The 19,020-nt window shown below is 39.1% G+C and overlaps 1 protein-coding gene across 1 annotated transcript in view; it reads right to left on the bottom strand.

Moving 5' to 3' along the window:
• SHISA9 (shisa family member 9) overlaps nucleotides 1-19,020 on the bottom strand; it is a 250,137-nt gene that overhangs the window by 181,354 nt on the left and 49,763 nt on the right. The window lies entirely within an intron of this gene.

The following is a 19,020-nucleotide window of genomic DNA, read 5'->3' as shown; positions in this document are numbered from 1 at the left end:
CACACTCCCCCTTACCTGCTTCAGGCTTCCCGCGAATTAAATGTTCGTGGGAAGCAGGGGAGGGGGCGGAGACTTTGGGGAGTGGGCGGAGTTGGGGCAGGGGCGTGGGCGGGGCCGGGGGCGGGGCCGGGGCCCCATGGAGTGTCCTCCATTTGGAGGCACAACATATGGTAACCCTAATCCTGGACCTTACATCCTTTATTCTGGCTCCCTCTGCTGCTTTGTCCCATCTTCCCCTGCTGCCCAGGTAAAAATAATTTCCCATTACCCACTTCCTTCCTTTGCCACTACATTTTACTAACTCATACACTTGAATAGTCTGACAATAGTCCAGGAAATAATGGGTTAATTAATTTTTAGCTATTGAAAATGTGTCATAAGTATACAGAAAATCCCTTCTTGAAAGGTATGCAATGGAAAGCTTAATGCCCAGAACTTTCTTCAGGCATTCAGTTAAATCTCCTAGAAAGGAGACATAATTTAACATCAAGTGAACATATGTTGCAAGTTAAAATTACACAAAAAAGAAAAAAAGTTTAAACCAAGTAAATCCTGTGAATTAGACACAGTCTGGAATACAATATTGCAAAAAAACTTTGACTTCTTTACAATATAGTCCCAAAATAGTCTCTGTTAACAATCAGTTATTTAAGTATTTCAAAAGTATTTGCTCTAAATGAGCATTTCAAAGCCTAGTATATTGCTCGAAGCTTCATGGAAACATATTTTAGATTTGCTGAATAGACAGTTTGTGTTTGAAATTGTAGCAGCAGGAAAGTATTGTTCATATGAATGAAATGCACAGAACTATTACAAATTAGAACTGCATTTAAAAGAATTCAAACCTCAAAGGAAATTTTCCACTGTTAACCAAACATAAAGAACAAAACAATTATGAAACGACTGTTGATACATAGCTCTGAAAGTTTAATTCCAGAAGACAGAAAAACTCATAAATAAAGGGGCAATGGAATTAGTGTCTGTTGCAGTTCTGGCCATCAATAAACATGCTTAAAGCCTAGCAGTGAAAGACCCTGTTATCATTATACTTCTCAAGCCTATATGCAGCAGTTATTCTTACGTGGCTAACCCTGGGGTAGCTTCCAATGTCACTTTTAATATGCAGTGCATACTATCCAAATGTCAATTACTATCACGATTTGCAAATGCCAGTCTGAGCAAATAGCATTATTTTCTGGTGCTTGCTTCCTTTTTTATTTATTTTTTCCATCATGGAAAGGGACACGCCCTCACTCTAGTAGAGAGGAGAGTATTGAGCTCTTCTGGGTCTGGTCAATGCTAACAAGGCATTGCTCTGCCTCAAGCTGGGGAGCTTAAAAAGGGAATACCTGCCACGGGAGAGGGTGGTAAACAGGAAGAAGACTGTTAGAGTTCAGTGACATATTGACACAAGACACAGATCAGCCAAGAGGGAGAAAGTTGTAGGCCTTGCTGCCCCTGAAACTGCATGGACCAGCTATAAGACAGGGTGCCCTAAGGAGAGGGGCTGGAGGTAGATCCTAATTAAAGACACTATACCAACTGATAAGCCAAGCCCTAAAGGGGTGACCCCAGAAGACTGCCTAAGAGAAAGATCACCTTTGCCTTTCATTCCTTTTACTCTGATTCCCCTCTCCCCACAAGGGAAAGAGATAGAAAAGTACCTTTCTTTTGTTTTTGTTTGGAGAACCCCTTGTATGCTACAAACAGGGGAAGGAGATTATAAACAACTGGAATTGGGGTCTGGTGGGGACTCAGGGGAGCCCAACTCCCCCCCTTCTCCCCCCCCCCCCCCCACTTCCCTGTTGCAAGGTCTCTAACTGGCAGATTGATACAGTTTATCCAATTCCCACATCTACCTTAGGTTATACATTGGGTGTCAAAGGAAATAAAAATGCTGCATATAAAAAGAATTTTCCAAACTTTAGGTTTCATAGCAAAGAGGCTCCAGTAGATAAAACCAAGGAGCTTTAAGGAATTTTCAACAGAAACAAGTTAGTCCCATATTCATTCAGTTATGTTCTTGATAACTGCTTCAAATTGGAATCAAAACCTCTAATGACTGTATGGTCTCTTAGAAAAGCACACTTTCCCGAAGAAAGGGAATGAGTTGTCTTTTGTGTACTGCAGTCAGCAGTGGACAATATTTCTTTCACTAGTTTTGATTAATATGCCATTGCATTCAGCTAAAATTAATGGACTGTGAAGGATATTTGGATGTCTCTCCTATTTCAAAGCAAGAGTGTTAAGATTTTAAATAAACATAACATAGACTGTCTATTTTATCAGGGTCTAATTACCTATTTCTTCCATTTTTAAATCTGATTTTAATTTTATACTAGTGGACTGGCTTGCAGCTTTTGGACTCAGGTCATGTTAACCCACTGCAACTACATTATTTCAACAAGTAATGAAAACTTATGCTAGTTTAGGTGATCACATTTGTATTAACTGCCAAATGACACAAGAGATAAGCATGACCATTGTAAGATGCTTTATAGATGGTGTTACAAAAGGCACGTTTACTGTAATGATATCATTGAAGGCAGTCATAAGAGACTAAAAGAAACCCGCAAAAGCAAAGATCAGATTTAAAAAAGCACTTGAAAAACTGAAATGAAGTAAGAAAATCTTTAGATTCTTGAAGAAAGTTATAGTTTTTGTCAGTTGTGTTAAATTAGAAGCAAACTCCTAATGGCAAATAAGAAAACATAAGCCTGAGACTATTTTAGGCTTTACTTTGTGTTTCCTGCATGTATTTTAGCTAAAATATCTGTCTTTGAAATCATCTACAATGTAATCCCCATTAATTATAGGCAAAACTACACTGCCAGCCAGAGAGACATAAATTCAGTCAATGAGTAGGAAGTAATTCCAGCAATTGTTTCTAACTTTCTTGAGCTACAGAAATGTTGTGCCCCTACTGATTTTAAGTGGCAAATCCTAACATGCTATTAATTAGAAACAACTGGATACAATTCCTTTTGTAGCCCCAATTAACAGAAAAATGTGATATACATAATCTCCCACCACCTTTATCCCCCTGTTCAGACCTACATTAGCTCACAAAATCATTTTAGTCATAGGCGACTGGATGACTGAAGGGATTGGTAATGAGATATGAACCTTTCCATTTCTTGGTCAGTGGCATGAAGCTGACCCAGGCAGACAGTGAGCAAAAGTCGTTCCCATCTAATGGTTATTCACTGGTGTATATGACTTGAATAGGCAGACTCAGATCAGTTCTTGTTAGGCAAACTTTGACATTGAAAAAAGAAAAACACCCCCACGTGGGGCATGAAATGTCATCCTTTTTGGAAGTCTCAGCAGAGATTTACAGACTAAGGGCTCGTCTTCACTACCAGAGTGAGTCAACCTAAGTTATGCTACTCCAGCTACGTGAACAACGTAGTTGGAGTTGACGTAGCTTAGGTCAACTTACCCCGGTGTCTTCACTGTGCTGCGTCGACGGGAGACACTCTCCAGTCAACTTAGCTTACTCTTCTCAGGGACCTGGAGTACTGGAGTTGATCGGAGAGTGCTCTGCCATTGATTTAGTGGGTCTTCACTAGACCACGCACCTGGCTGAGGCAATCAGATAACCGCAGCACAAAGCAACAGTGAGGAGCTCAATGCTAACAAAGAGAAAAGCCTATTTGTTTCACTTGAGGCTAAGGGGTTTATTCATCAGGACTTTACTCTCTGGTAATCAACTCATTGTAGCTGAAATGACTTCTTTCACCAAGGCATTATGATTGCCACAACCAGAGGTGACAAATCACATATTGCAGCCAGGAAAATATGTAAGCTCACCAAACAAGGTAACAGTGGCAAAAGGCCTTACTTAGGCACTAAAGTAAAAAATGACTTAAAAAAAAATCAATAAGTATCAGCAATACCCAGCCAGAGCCTGATAAATGCAGACTTGAAAGTTTGTGAAAGTGCTAGAATTTATCCCAAATTATCTTGCACATTTTTAATAATGAATAATTTCCAGTTTAGGATTTTACACAGTAATATCAAGGCCTTCTAAGTGGACACTTTAACAGATCAAAGAATTCTGATAAGCAGCTCTGTCTGATAACTGGGCTTTATGATGCTTTAAATAACTCATTGTTTTACTTTCAGGGATATTCTGACAGACTTTTGATTTTTTTGCCTCTAACTTTTTCGCTAACTTTGTAAAAACACTGATGTTAAAGTAACCACAGTTGTCAAATTAGAAATATGCAAGCTTTGCATAGCTTTAGGCAAGTTTCAGAAACAGGTTTGAGCCTGCAGTTTTCCTCAGGCTGATAGACCCCTTGAACCAGCTTCTTCTGTCTTCTACAACACACATAATAAAATAGCACATTATATCAGTTACTTAAATAATGTATACAATATAGGTCACATGTTCTGCTGGTACCTCATGTCAAACAGATAAATAGGCCTTCTGCTGGCTTTGTGTTTGTAGGAATCTTGCTATAACCAGAATTTTCTCTAAACCCTTATATGCAGATTCAATACCATTAGTCACATAACTCCAGAGGTGAAATCCTGGTTCCATTGACATCAATGACAGAATTCCCATTGACTTCAACTGAGCCAGGATTTCATCAACATGACTAAGTGTCTAACCCAATGGGACATGTTGTGAGTGATAGCTACACTAAGGAATAGAATGAAGATCCCTTGCATGAGGTCCTATTTAAAAGAATTGTTTTCCGTGACACATCTATACATATTGATTACATGTTATTTTGCTCCGTTATCATCTATGAACAGGGCCGGCTCCAGGCACCAGCTTAACAAGCAGGTGCTTGGGGCGGCCAAGGGAGAGCACCTTGGGGCGGCACCTGCAGCAATTCGGGGGCGGCAGGTCCCTCACTCCCTCTAGGAGCGAAGGACCTGCCGCTGAACTGCCGCCGCCGATCGCAGCTTTTTTTTTTTTTTTTTGCTTGGGGCGGCAGAAATGCTGGAGCCGGCCCTGTCTATGAATCACCAAATATCTCTTCTGACATCTTCACCACACAGTTATTTATAACTTGCCTGTTAAACAGAAGGTAGTTTACAAAGTGTTATTCAGTTCCACAGCTGTTACTACAGTATAGCCAGAATAAGTTACTTGCAAGTGTGTGTGTGTATATATATATATATATATATATATTAAATTACAGATGGTCCTGCACTGAAATACCATGACCATCTGGTTGTTGCAGGGACTACCAAAATACTGACAGACAATCAACAAGTCCTATCCATCTTTTTCCCTTTAAGAAAACTTAGGGTGGGTGTTTACACAGGTGTCTTGTTTTGAAATAACTGGTTTCACTTTGCAGTTTGTGGTCTAGTGAATCCACTTTTGGAACCAGTTCAATTCAAAATAGATAGCATAGCTAAAAGATCCAAGGCAAAATAAATTAAAGATAAATTTGACCCTCCTAGATAACAAAGTCAAGGCTAGATGACCATGGCCAGTGGCTGTAACTGGCACAAGTACCTGGCCCAGCAGAGTTGAGGAGGGGTAATCTGATACTTACAGAAAAAGTCCCTTTATTAACAGCTAGTGAAAATTCCAATGTTTCCTTCAAATGCTTCTGTTGTCAATGGGAATATAAATTTGCAGTATGTAGGGAAGCCAACAGTCACAGCATTAGGCATCAAAAGGACTGCCAGTGCCTTGTACCTCAATCAGTTATCTAATTCAGCATTTCACTACCTGAGTTCTATAAGCAAGGACCTGTTCCCAGAGATTGTCCTCTGGACCTCTTAAACCTTGGAAGGTCTATAGGAGGAGAGCTGCTCTCCTGTGGACTTCCTGAGATGTACATGAGAAAAGTTCCACTACTGTGCTCCTCCTAAAATATTCAGCATGGGAACTAATCTCCTGCAGACATTGTAAAGACTATTGCACCATCTTAAGTATCTGATACCAATCACTGTCAGATACAGGATAATGGACTATATGGAGCACTGCTTTGATCTGGTATAGCAATTCCTATGTTGTTTTCCATGGGCTAGAATCAGTGGGAATCATGAGACTTAAATTTTTCACATTACCTCTGAAATTTTACCCCAAAGAGATCCTTCCATAAGTTCTTTGGTGTGAAAATTTTAAGAAATCACTTGGAAACTTACTTCCATAGCAGATTCGGGGGAGGGGGAATCTGATCTTTCATAAACATGCAATGGCAACTACATACAACAGTGATGGGTGCTCTAGAAATACTGATGATGAGAGACTGATACAGCGTATCAGCAAATATGTCAAAACACAGTGTGGCTAATCTTAATTGATATTTAACCTTTGTGTAACAAGAGTTTTAGTGCTACTAAAAGCATGTTCATTATTTTATATATGTTAAGGGGAGGGACAGTTGCAGAAGAACCATGATTTGAATGAAGTTAGGCAGTGAATTCATGTCAGGAAGCCAAAGATATGATTTCTGTATTTCTCTGTAATTAGGTTAAATATTTTGCACTCTTTCAGTTTCTTAAAATAGGTCATTGGCAGGAAATCTTTGGTTCAGTTCAAAATAATAGAAAGGACTTTACTTATCTGACCGGATGTGACCTTTTAACTTAAAATTAGTCAATGATGATTGCATATGGCAAAATTCAAAAGAAATGCAAAAAACATCAAAAATTGTAAAGCTAAGACAGTTATCTTTTCTTTCAGAGAATTCTAATTTGAAGCAATGCCAGACTTAAAAGATGCTGTTAATCAGCTGTTAATTAACCTTTGATCTTACAGAAGAGCATCTAAGTGAAAACCATTGGGTAGGCCTGGAAACACTGAGAAAACCCTTGTGGCCTTATGGGAATATATTTATTTGTATTAAAACAAGGATGTAAGCAGTTTGGAATTTAATACTAAGGGTCTAGTTAATATTTTAAAAGAAATGTTATGATTAAAACCTGCTTGTCCTAGAAAATCATTTCAGTCAGAACTTGGAGGACTGATTTGTTCTATATCAGTAATGAGCACATATTTCAAACTTGCAAGACAAAATAAATGGCTCAAAGTGCTGTCATACACCTCTCAGTATAAATCCCATTAGTGCCGATGCAAATTACATATGCACATTAAAGGAAGCATAGATTTCTTAGCTTGTGTTTTGAAACTGTTGTCCATGGCTAGAAGAATTGTGATGAACTTCCAATCCCTATCTAAAAGCAAAAACAACGAGGAGTCCTTCTGGCACCTTAGAGACTAACAAATTTATTTGGGCATAAGCTTTCATCAGATTCATGAAGTGAAAAATACAGGAGCAGGTATAAATACATGAAAGGATGGGGGTTGCTTTACCAAGAGTGAGGTCAGACGAACGAGATAAATCAATTAACAGCAGGATACCAAGGGAGGAAAAATCTCTTTTGAAGTGGTAAGAGAGTGGCCCATTACAGACAGTTGACAAGAAGGTGTGAGTTACTTGTAGGGAGAAATTAGTACTGGGGAAATTAAGTTTAGGTTTTGTAATGACCCAACCACTCCCAGTCTCTATTCAGGCCTAATCTGATGGTATCCAATTTGCAAATTAATTCCAGTTTTGGAGCTTCATGTTGGAGTCTGTTTTTGAAGTTTTTTTGTTGAAGAATTGCCACTTTTAGGTCTATTATTGAGTGACCAGAGAGACTGAAGTGTTCTCCTACTGGTTTTTGAATGTTATGATTCCTGATGTCAGATTTGTGTCCATTTATTCTTTTGTGTAGAGACTGTCCGGTTTGGCCAATGTACATGGCAGAGGGGCATTGCTGGCACATGATGGCATATATCACATTGGTAGATGTGCAGGTGAACGAGCCTCTGATGGTGTGGCTGATGTGATTAGGTCCTATGATGGTGTCCCTTGAATAGATATGTGGACAGAGTTGGCACCAGGGTTTGTAGCAGGGTTTGGTTCCTGGGTTGGTGTTTTTGTTGTGTTGTGTAGTTGCTGGTGAGTATTTGTTTCAGGTTCGGGGGCTGTCTGTAGGCGAGGACTGGCCTGTCTCCCAAGGTCTGTGAGAGTGAGGGATCGTCCTTCAGGATAGGTTGTAGATCCTTGCTGATGTGCTGGCGAGGTTTTAGTTGGGGGCTGTAGGTGATGGCTAGTGGCCTCCTGTTACTTTTTTGTTGGGCCTGTCCTGTAGTAGGTGACTTCTCGGTCATCATGAATAGGTCGGAATATGAACAAGAGGCTGCTAGACAACTCTCTAACACCACATTCTACACGCCATTGCCCTCTGACCCCACTGAGGATTACCAAAAGAAACTACATCATCTGCTCAAGCTTATGCCCAAATAAATGTGTTAGTCTCTAAGGTGCTACAAGGACTCACCATTGTTTTTGCTGATACAGACTAACATGGCTACCACTCTGAAACCTATCTAAAAGCAGATGCTTATAAGGCTTTCTGATACTGAAATTCTGAGAATCATAATTATTTTCTCTTAAAATTGTAGTTGTTTGCAATAAGGCACCATAATGAGCTCTTCAGTAAGAATCAGTATCTTTGCAGATGTTATGATCATTATTATTCAGACTGCAATAACTGGGTCTGATCCAATGTCCATTGAAGTAAATGGAAACATTCCCACTGACTTCAGTGGGCTTTCTTTCAGATTTACAGAGAGATGATTTTTTCCATCATACACTACCTTTTGAGGGTAGGGGGAAAAGATTGCGAAGACAGATAAATCCTCATTTTATGGATTATTTGCTCAATATTGGAAATATGGTACAGGCTATTTTAAAAAGGCAGTGTTTTTCACTATAATTCTCAAGTATTAAAAACATTTATGCACATCACCACCTTTATGCATAAAAGTAATACCATTGAGTTAAATGAGAATACTGACAAATGTACTCATATCAATATTTCTTTGCAGAACCAGGCCTTCAATCCCTAACCTCATTTTTGGGACCATGAGATTTGTTGTGCTCTGAAAAGCTTGATAGAGGAGAAAAGGAAACTGAAGCTTCCTGTTGACAATTGAACTTGACCTTAGAAGGAATAAGGGTTTGTCTACATGGTGGGAAAAGGCTGGAATAGTTAGTTCAAAATAGGTACTACTGAACAGCTATTTTGCTGACACTCACTGTGTGGATGCCCTTATTCTTCGCTGAGTGCTTTTGGGCAGACTAGTGTCAGGAACTCAGCTGCCTCCTGGGTCAGTCACCTAGCAACCCGATGAGATTGACAGGCCAAATAAAACCTCACTAAGTGACTGTGCTCCCAGATCACCATTTAGACCTTGTAGCAATAGCAGCACAGTGGCTGTTCAATGCATTCTACACACACTGTTGCACCAGACTGCTTCCAATCTGGCCCCTGCTCCAACCCTTGCTGCTCCGGTCCAGCCCTAATCCCTGCCTACCTCTGAACTCCTGATTCCTGGCTCTGACTACTGGCTTGTCCAGCTCTGCCTTTCAGTTCTGGTCTGGCTCCTAACTCTGAACATTGGCTTGCCTCCTGACCATGCCTCCAGTTCTGCCCTCTGATTCTGCTCCAACCACTAGGTCGCACACCTACATCCCAGTGTGTCACAATTAGACTAAAGTGGATTAGACTAAAGAGCACAAAGGCATTCTTAGTGTGGAATAACATCCACACAGGAAGCTAATGCAGAATAGCTATTGCTCTTTAAATGCACACCCTATCAATTTCACACTAACTTCCCTCTGAATTCCCCAGGTAGACAAGCATAAGATTCATTACATCTCAGCCTTGCTTTTGAGTCTCCTTTGACAACAGTCTCTCTACAAGTAGAACCAGGAAGTTTGAATCTCTCAGAAGAGAGATGGCTGGGATAAAAATCTGACAATTGGTATCTATATGTGGAAAACGGCTGCGTTTTCCTTTTGATGCTGGCACAAAACCTTCAAACCTTTGTTTATAGCAACTGAACAAAGGGAGAAAATGTCTGGTGCTCTAGTCTCTTTTTATTTACAGTATCACTGGTAGAAATGAAATGCCTTTCCAGACAAGATTGGGAATGATTAAATGTCCAGTTTTCTGTTGTTCTTCATAGCTAAGGAGATCTAAAGACTGAACTTCTTGATATCCTCATCATAATTTCCCTTTAATATTTACTAATATTAAATACAGGATTAGCATTAGTGATTGCCCTGAGCTGCAAAGGTCAGTTCCAAACTTTCCCATAGTTTGAGACTGTAAAGCTCCAGGCTTTTGATTTAATAAAGATGAGGGATTCTTAACCAAACAGTTGTACTTTAGGCCTAAAACCAGCAAAATACTTAAACACGTACCTAACATTAAGTGCTTGGTTGTGCTGTTGAAGTCAATGAGACTACATCTATGCTTCATATTAGGCATGTGTACCTTCTTGAACTAGGAAAAAAATACTGCAAAAATGGCAAAGAAGAGAGGAAGAGTTTAATGTGAGGATGTGATTTGGCCTCTTCAGCACTACTCATTGCTACATTACCATATGCCCTGCCACCCTCTTCAGACCTGCATGAAAGTATTACAGGCATGAGGTCAATTCACTACATTAATTTAAATGGTGTGATTCCAATGATGAAAATGGCCCTGCCTTGACCTTGTGCATTGGGCATTGAAACCAGTTAGAGTAAAGGATGCTCAGCATATCTCAGACCCCGTGTCTTCCCTTAAGCAATTTCTCCCTCCTTTGAACACTGCTTGTCTGTACTGGCACGCTAAATCGGCACTGTTGCAATCGATGCAGCGGTGTTGATTTATTGGGTCTGGTGAAGACACGGTGTGTCAATGGCAGAGCACTCTCCTGTTGACTTCAGTACTCCACCTCCCCAAGAGCGGAAGAGGCGGAAGGTATGTCGGCAGGCAAGGGTCTCCCGCTGACATGGTGTAGACACCTTGTTAGGTCGATGTAAGCTACTTAAGCGGCAGTGAAGACCAGGCCTGACTCTGAGCTTCTTTCTCTCTTCACTGAACTATTGCATTTTAAAAACAAAATTTGTAAAATTGCATCTGTTGTATGTGGTTGCTTGGTTGGTAATAGCAACTATATATTTTTGTGTGTCACTACACTAAGACCTATCTTGGCCAAAATCTCATAAGCAGGAAATGTATTGGCATCCTTTCTTTTAGCAAAGATTGGAGCCAGAATTTGGAAATGCTACAGTAGTACTTGATGTTTCCAAGTAATATGTGGATAAATTAGTATCAAAGTTCTGCTTCTTGGGGAATGTAGAGGCAATTAACTTTTTAAGAAAGACAAGGACTTTTTGGTAATTACAGAGTCAAGGTCATTGCTGTCTGATTTCAAATACTTCTGCTGCTACAACTATTATGATGTTCATGATGTTCTATGTATTTCTTTGAGAATTCTCTGCTTCTCTTAGCCATATTTTATGTATTTCTTTGAGAATCCTATGTTTCTCTCAACCAAGCAGATTTTTAATTCTGATAAGACCTTGAACTCCTTGCAAATCAAACACATTATTTGAATATCGTTTTTGTTTTCTGTTCTTCTAATCACAGCAATCATCTTTTTGTTGGCTGGGAAGAATATTATGTCCCTGTGGTAACAAGGAGAGTTCTGATCAAATTGTTTAAACAACTGAACCATAAACCCCACCCTGCTTGTTTATCCCCAGGATAAAAGAAACAAGATTAGGGAAAAAATTATTTGTGGACTTTTTTAATATGCTATTTTGAATAGAAATAGTTCCTGCTGTCTTTGGATCAATGTGTTTCCATATCCAAAGGGCAAAAGCTTTCAGTTTATTTTAAATTAGGGGAAATAACACGAGAGATCAAAATTAAAATCTGTGCAAGGAAGCACAGTGTATGTATCTGCTCTGTAACAAGCTACAGGAACTCTGACAACAAAATGGCTGCTGCCTCTGCTTAGAGTTCTTACAAATTTCAGGGAGCAGTACACAGAAAATATGACCATTGGTAAAGTTTTCAAAAGCACTTAGGTTCACAGAGTCAATGAAACTTAGGAGCCTTCATTACTTACGCACTTTTGAAAATTCTGCACCATGAGTTACTTGAATAAATATTCCACAGAATGCTAAATGCAACCGAGACTAGTGATGTTTTATTTTCAAGGCAATACTTCTGTAGAAAAATGTATGTCTAAGGGCCAAATTCTGGTGACAGCTGTGGAGCCACTATGGCCCACCACTGCAGAAGCCAGGGTGCCAGGAGTGGGCCAGAGGAGGGAGGGGGCTGCAGCAGATGGTAGGAGGTATCGTTAGGCTGTACTTGCACCCCCCTGATTCCCCATTGCCACAACCTCCATAGGAATATGGTACTGAAAGGCACAAATTGAGCTGCTCTATCCTATGCCTTGGCCCCCAACATCAGCAGCAAAATAGGAGAAGTGTAAGAAGCCTCCTCGCATTCCCTGCTGTGTCCCTAGAACTGGCATATGGATGAATTGGGCCCAATAAGTTTACATGACCTGAGGCTTTTCCATCCCAGAAAGCCACAAAGCTGGTATACAGAACTGGGTCTCTAAATGAGGAAGATTAAATATAGCTTTCTAATTTTTAATTACTGTGGTAGTACCCTTGCAAATTGGAATTGTGGAGAGCAGAAGGTTAATGTATCGCAATTTTATGAATGTGACCTACCTATTAAGATAGTAAATGCATAGCCTTATTCGTTTATTTGAATGTGTAAATGAACTAGTTCGGTTTAATACTGAACTGTTGGAAAACAAACAGGAAATTAAACAATGACTAGCGGTAAGGTATTTCTGGAGAAAATACTTCCAAGGTCCTTAAGCGAACAAAAGGTTATTAATAGGGAAGTGCCTACCTGCCTGACTCCAGCCAGTTATCAGGATTATTTTTTCCAGAGCTGGGGCCTAAAATCAAAAGGACACTAAGCTGTTTAAAATCCCTGTTTACAGAGAAAGGGGAGGAGGTGAGTGAGCAGCAGCAGCTATTTTGGAGGGAGACTCTAAAAGAGAAGCTTAAACAGGATAGTCTGCCCCTCCCAGCTCAGAATCAGGTGTACCTGGGCTAAGAGGAACTTACCAAAGATTGCAAGGAAAGGATATAGTTTAGGTAAGACCTATGCATGTAGGACTTTTGTTGTTTTAATTCTTTGCTTTGGGCAAATAAACAATACATTGGCTTTGAAAAAGCTGTTTTCAGTTACTTTAATAACTGCTGGGCACATCTCTTAAAAGGAAGTCTCCTGTAGTGGCCAAGCCCAATTGGACCTGCTAGGAGCCACTATTGGAAAATGGGGGCTGCAGCCCAAAGACTCAGTCTAAGACTGGTTGATATCAAATTGAGGGGTTCACTCAGGCGTGACTGCAAAGGGGTCTAAAACCTTCAGTTTGCCCTGTAGCCATGGTAGAAATCCACTCAAACATCCATTGACATCATTGACTCCATTGGCGGGAGTTCTACATGCAGACCAATGACAAGACCAGGCCCTAAGGGAGGCATAGTTACTCCTAAACCTGGCTGTCATCATTGGCAGCTGTCCTACTGTAACCCTTCTCATTTTAAACCCTGACAGTTTTTCTATTGTATTACTGTGTATCACTATAGTGTCTTGGTTTTGAATGATCATTTCACCCAATATTTTTAGAAACTTGAGTTTAAACGTTTTGGACGTAACTGTTAGAAATTCTGTACTATGCTGGGATTGTTCACCTTATGCTATGGACCAGATGAGGCCCTGCTGCTCCATAGGTGTGCAGAGATGGGAGGGTACAAGAAACACTATCCCTCTTACAGGGTACAACTGCAATCCTGGAATGCAGGGATTGCAGCTTCTATGCAAACCCTGGAAGCACAAGGGGGCAGGAAAGATGCAGATCCTGAGGCTCAGGGGGGATATGCTGCAAGCCCTGGAGGGCTACAACATAGGTACATACCCCTTGTGCATCAGAAGGTCCAGAAGAAATTTTGAATCCCAGAATCAGAGTCCTTTTTGTAGCTCCCTATGGTGCAAGGGTGGGAACTAGGCCTTTAAAGGCACAATTGTAAATCTCAGCAATGACAGTCCCCACGTAGTACTGGAATCAAACATTTCAATACACTCAAAAGAAAGCAAATACTCCTGGTGTAGTTATTACTATGGTTACTTATAAAAAAGAGTAGCCTTTAGTAAATGGGTAAAACTATTCGGAATGTCTCATTTCCTCAGATTCATTGTTTCCTTTTATAACACACTTGTACAAAATCCTGCCACAAACTGGGTATCCCTTCATTTAATTATATTAAATTATTGATGACCGCTTATTTACGGTTGCAAAGAACAAGCTTTAAAAAAAGTTTAACCACCTTTGACACAAAAGCATGCAAGTCCTTAACCCTTGAGGTCTTTTTTAAATGTTAATGTAATTGTCTTATACGCACAGACTACCCTAAAAGTTGCCATTTTAAATGTATGGCACTAACTTTATGGAACAGAAAGCTTGCATATTTGTATTCTTTTTGGGATCACAAAGCAACAAAATAATTCTCCTGATATTTCACATTATTTATAGTCTATATACACTGTTATTAATAATTCTCCTGATATTTCACATTATTTATAGTCTATATACACAAATAACTTCCTGAAGTATCTTATAATCAAGAATGATTTCTGTTTACTTTTTCCTTCTCCATACAGATTTTTCATTAATTGCAACAAATTCATCTAAACTTATGAAACAGTAATGGATCTGAATCCGAAACACACCCTGTGAGGACTGATAGTATAAAAGATCAGAAAATCTATAAGTAAGTGCTGTAGTTTCTTTAATTGTATCAATTAAGTGTTTTTTTTCTCCCAGACATTTGCACAATGTAAATCCAATGTTTAAATCTGCACAAGGGTTAACTACAATTTGGCCGTTTACCAGTAGCTCCATGTGTAAAGACAAAAATAGATTATCCTTATCTTGGCTTTGAAAAGCTACAGTTTGTCACTTATCTCATCATCCAAAAGTGTGTGATAACACATAATGCCATACCCATTGTCGGTTTAGGTAATGGATTGTAGATCTAGCATCAGGTATATGCTAATAAGAGTACACTGTAGCACCAGTTCTCCAGCTCTAGATGGTACTGCACATTTTGCACTGGGTTTGGAGTGGGTTATTTTGTTTGTTTGAATTGAATATCAGTAAGTATAATAATTACCACTGTCCCCTAATATGGATGGCATAAGGGGACTGTGAAACCCACACTAAAATCTGTAGCTGGCTAAACCATATTATGACTATACTTATCACTGTCACATTTTCACTGTTATATAAGAGCTGAGTATCTTGTAACCAATATTCCCATCCTTCCATGCAAACAAGCTACAGGACAAAAAGTTATGCAGCTGTAACTACAAAAGAAGAAACAAGGCCATAAGGGATAAATATTCTAAGAGTTATATAGTACTTTAGCCAATGAAGTCAGTTGGAATCATGTAGCCAAAGTACCTTGTGAATTTTTTTAAACACTTACCTCAGACTGTTCTAATCAGATAGGACTTTGAGTAAAAACTGCAGAGAACTCACTAGAAATCATTGAATGTATTTTATCGATGGAATGATTCTATACTTGGGAATTTTAAAGTATGTCAGATATATGCTTTTACATTTCCAGTTTTGTTAATAAAACTACCATTCAAATCAGTAGGGTTTTCATCTGATATGATGAATTCTGTGCTTTTAACAGACACCCAGACCAGCCCAGAAAAAGAATTTCTCTGTTTATTTTCATAAATTGTGAAATAGTGGTGGCAGAAACAACACCAAAGCAGTCCTTTCCCTACTGACTTCCTGCTCCCTACAAAATCTCTTTACTGCAGAGTTCCTCTTACAGGAAATTTTCCCCCAGCATGCCTTTCTGGGCAAGGCCTTTTCAATTTGGTGGAGTGAAAGAGCTCATGATCTAAAGTGGCCATTTTACAAATGACAGCTTCTAACTGCATGTTTCTATCTTCCAGCTGGTAAGTGCATGTTATGTTTTCCCTTTCCTCTTGCTAAGGAGATGGCAGTTCCCACATACACAATGTGGGCTAGATTCACCATTGCAATATTCTAGTTTTACGCCAATGACACTCCCTTTAAATCAATAGAGTAAAACTGGAGTAGCACAGTGGTGAAACAGCACTGATGCCTTTAATTAGTCTGCCATTAGACCATATTTTTCATCCTGACTCACTCTGCATGATTATACTTGTAAGAAAGAGGACAATGCAGTCTGCAGATTTAAATTTAAGTGTATTTAAATTGAAATATGTACTATACTGAATAGTGCTCACCACTGCAGGTTTTTTGTACATCCTGACACCTAAGATACAGATCTTCATTTGAAAAAAAAAAATCATCCTTTCAACTATTTACACCAAGAGTATTTCAGAAAAATGTTATCAGATATTGACAGGGAAAGAGAAAAATAAAGCTATGTATCTAAATCATAGTATTAGATTTGGTTATGTTGCCTAACCATGCAGATAGTGCATGCAAAAAAAAAAAAAAAAAAAAAGAGTCAATGGCATGCAGTTTTCTAGTGGAATACACAGGTCAATTCTGGGGAAAGAAACCTAATTATGAAGACCCTCTGAAGTGCTACAAGGCAAAAATGCTACATCTGTAACAACAGATACATCTGAAACTAAAAGTACTGACTCTCTGTGTGTGTAAAGATTCTGACAGTTACACCACTTTGAGATCTCTCTGTATATTGATATCCATATATTTAATGATTTCATGAAATAACAAACTCTGATCAGTGCAGAAGTACGTTACTCCTGAATTATGCACCAAATTAGGCCTTGGCTCCCACAAGTTGGTAGATGCATTCGGTCTTCTCTATTAGACCTTTTGCCATCTAAAACTGGGCTGCCAGCCAAAAGTCAGTGAATCACAGCTTTTGCAAGATAGCGCTGCTGCAGATCTGCCATGCTGTTCCATTCACATTAGTGGACAGACAATGCAAGGTACCACCCCTTTATGAGTATTGACAGGAAGCATCAGAGTTTGTTAGTGAAACCTGCATAACAAGTAAGGAGAAGACACTAATTGTTTTCTCTATTTTTAAAAAAATCAGAATTTAAGGGACTGCCTTGTCAAGAGGCTTCAGTGTTTGCCTTGGGCTTTATTATTTGTGATGGTAACGACCATCATCATTACACATTGCTAGGCTGAGAATTCCAAATGAGGCTAAACCAAAATCCCACTATGAACACTCCTGACTTCCAGGGAAATTCAAATGCAAATCTGATCCAAGCCTTGGAGGTTAGGCTCATCTCTACTGACAGTTAATTTCTGGATGGACTTAAGGTGAAACTTTCTTCACATTCAAAGTCAATTGTAATATACTGAAACACAAAGGCAATTCTGACGCTGAATTTCTGGATATCCAAATATTGATACTAGTCTGGAGTGGTTGACAGAAATATTGTATTCATTACTGAGCACCAGTGGTTAGCTCAGCACAGTACAGAGGGAGAAATCTCTACCCCAAGTATCTTGCTATCTAAATCTGACAGACAAATTAGCTTACACACACATAATAGACTGGTTGACAAGGTAAAGGTCCAGCCTCCACGCTCAGGAGATTGTTTTTAGAAAGGTGGTGTGCATAGATCATCCATTTGCTTGCCTGCCATGCAAGAATTACTTTCATGGCACTGAGCAATTAGCACATTTCAATCTGAGAAATGGGTGATTAATTTTACGAAATAAAATTAGTGGACAGCAGACACATGATTAATCAAATTATCTGTCTGCTTTAAATTGCAAATGTAAATTCCTGAAATAGGCTTTGAGCAAAATTGATTTTTAATAGCAAAGCAGCATATTCCAAGTTCTCAAAAAGATTTGCACAAATGTTTCTCTTCCCATGTACTTCTCGACAGTCCCCATTGTTTACTACTCTTGTCCTTTTCTTGATGTAACTATAGCTGGGTGAATATTTCAAAATTGTTATCATGAATATTCACTTCAATATTTTAAAAAATTGCATCATCCATGTTCACCTCCTATTGTGTTTGCTTTCTGCAAACTTCCTAGTGGACAAGATTAGTCAGGAATGTTCATGGGGAAAGTGAATTTTAAGAGAATATTAAAGAATAGCAACTATTAAGATAATGAATTTTGAATTTGTATATGCAAGCATTCATGTATTTCCCATAAAAATAACTCAAACTTCCAATTTCAGATATCAGATGTGAGCAGCAAATTGTTCACAAATGAGCACAGACCAAGGATTATTCATAATTTTGTTTAAATTGATGTAATTGTTTAAAAATATCTGTCCTCAAATCATTCAGAAACAGAATGAGGTGAAATCCATTGAATAAACAGAGGCCTTAATGCTAATGTTCAACTCCCAGCCCAAAATATTAGTTATTTTTGGCACCACCCAAAACACAACAAGGTTCTCTGACCAATGTTTGATAATGGGACTTGAGGTAGATTGAAACTGCTTCAGGGGGTGGGAATTTCCTGAGTTATTCAATAGGAGAGATCTGTGTTAGAGTTAGACTCATAGTCATTATGTCTCTTTGCTCACACACAAGGGAAGCCCATTAGATAACAACCCACTCATGATTTATTTGGTGCCGTCCACCTCTTCTACATCTATGATTTGATTGTTCTTATTGAACTGAAAAGTGAGTTCCTTCTCTTAAAGACAATCACACCTATTACTTCCATGTCACCCTGGTTCCTATTGTTTTTTGGATTTTTTCAATGCTTTCCGATGGAAAATGGCCAAAGAATGTCTTCCACTGTCTAGAAAATTACTTCTGACATGATATAGAGCTTCCTAGGTCAGATTCTTACCTGTGCTGTTGGCATAAGAGGTATAGCTGGGGCAAGTAGGGTGTCGTCCATTGTGGGTGTTGGCAGCTGCCACAAACTAGAGCATCCCAGAGACTGCTGTAACTTCCAACATAGTACATAACCAGTCCAGAATGGAAGGTGTCTTAAAGCCAGATTTACCCCCTCTACAAATTGTATTGTGTGCTCTCTGTCCACAGGAAAGAGTCTGGACTATATTCTTTAATAAATACTTTGCCAGTGTTGCCTTGCCATGTTTTCGTTTATGGAAAGAGTTCACTTCTGATTAGAATCTATAGATTGTGACA

Source organism: Terrapene carolina, unplaced genomic scaffold, assembly GCF_002925995.2.
Source record: "Terrapene carolina triunguis isolate 2854851 unplaced genomic scaffold, T_m_triunguis-2.0 Scaffold93, whole genome shotgun sequence".
NCBI lineage: Eukaryota > Metazoa > Chordata > Testudines > Emydidae > Terrapene > Terrapene triunguis.
This window is presented reverse-complemented; position numbering and strand designations above follow the sequence as displayed.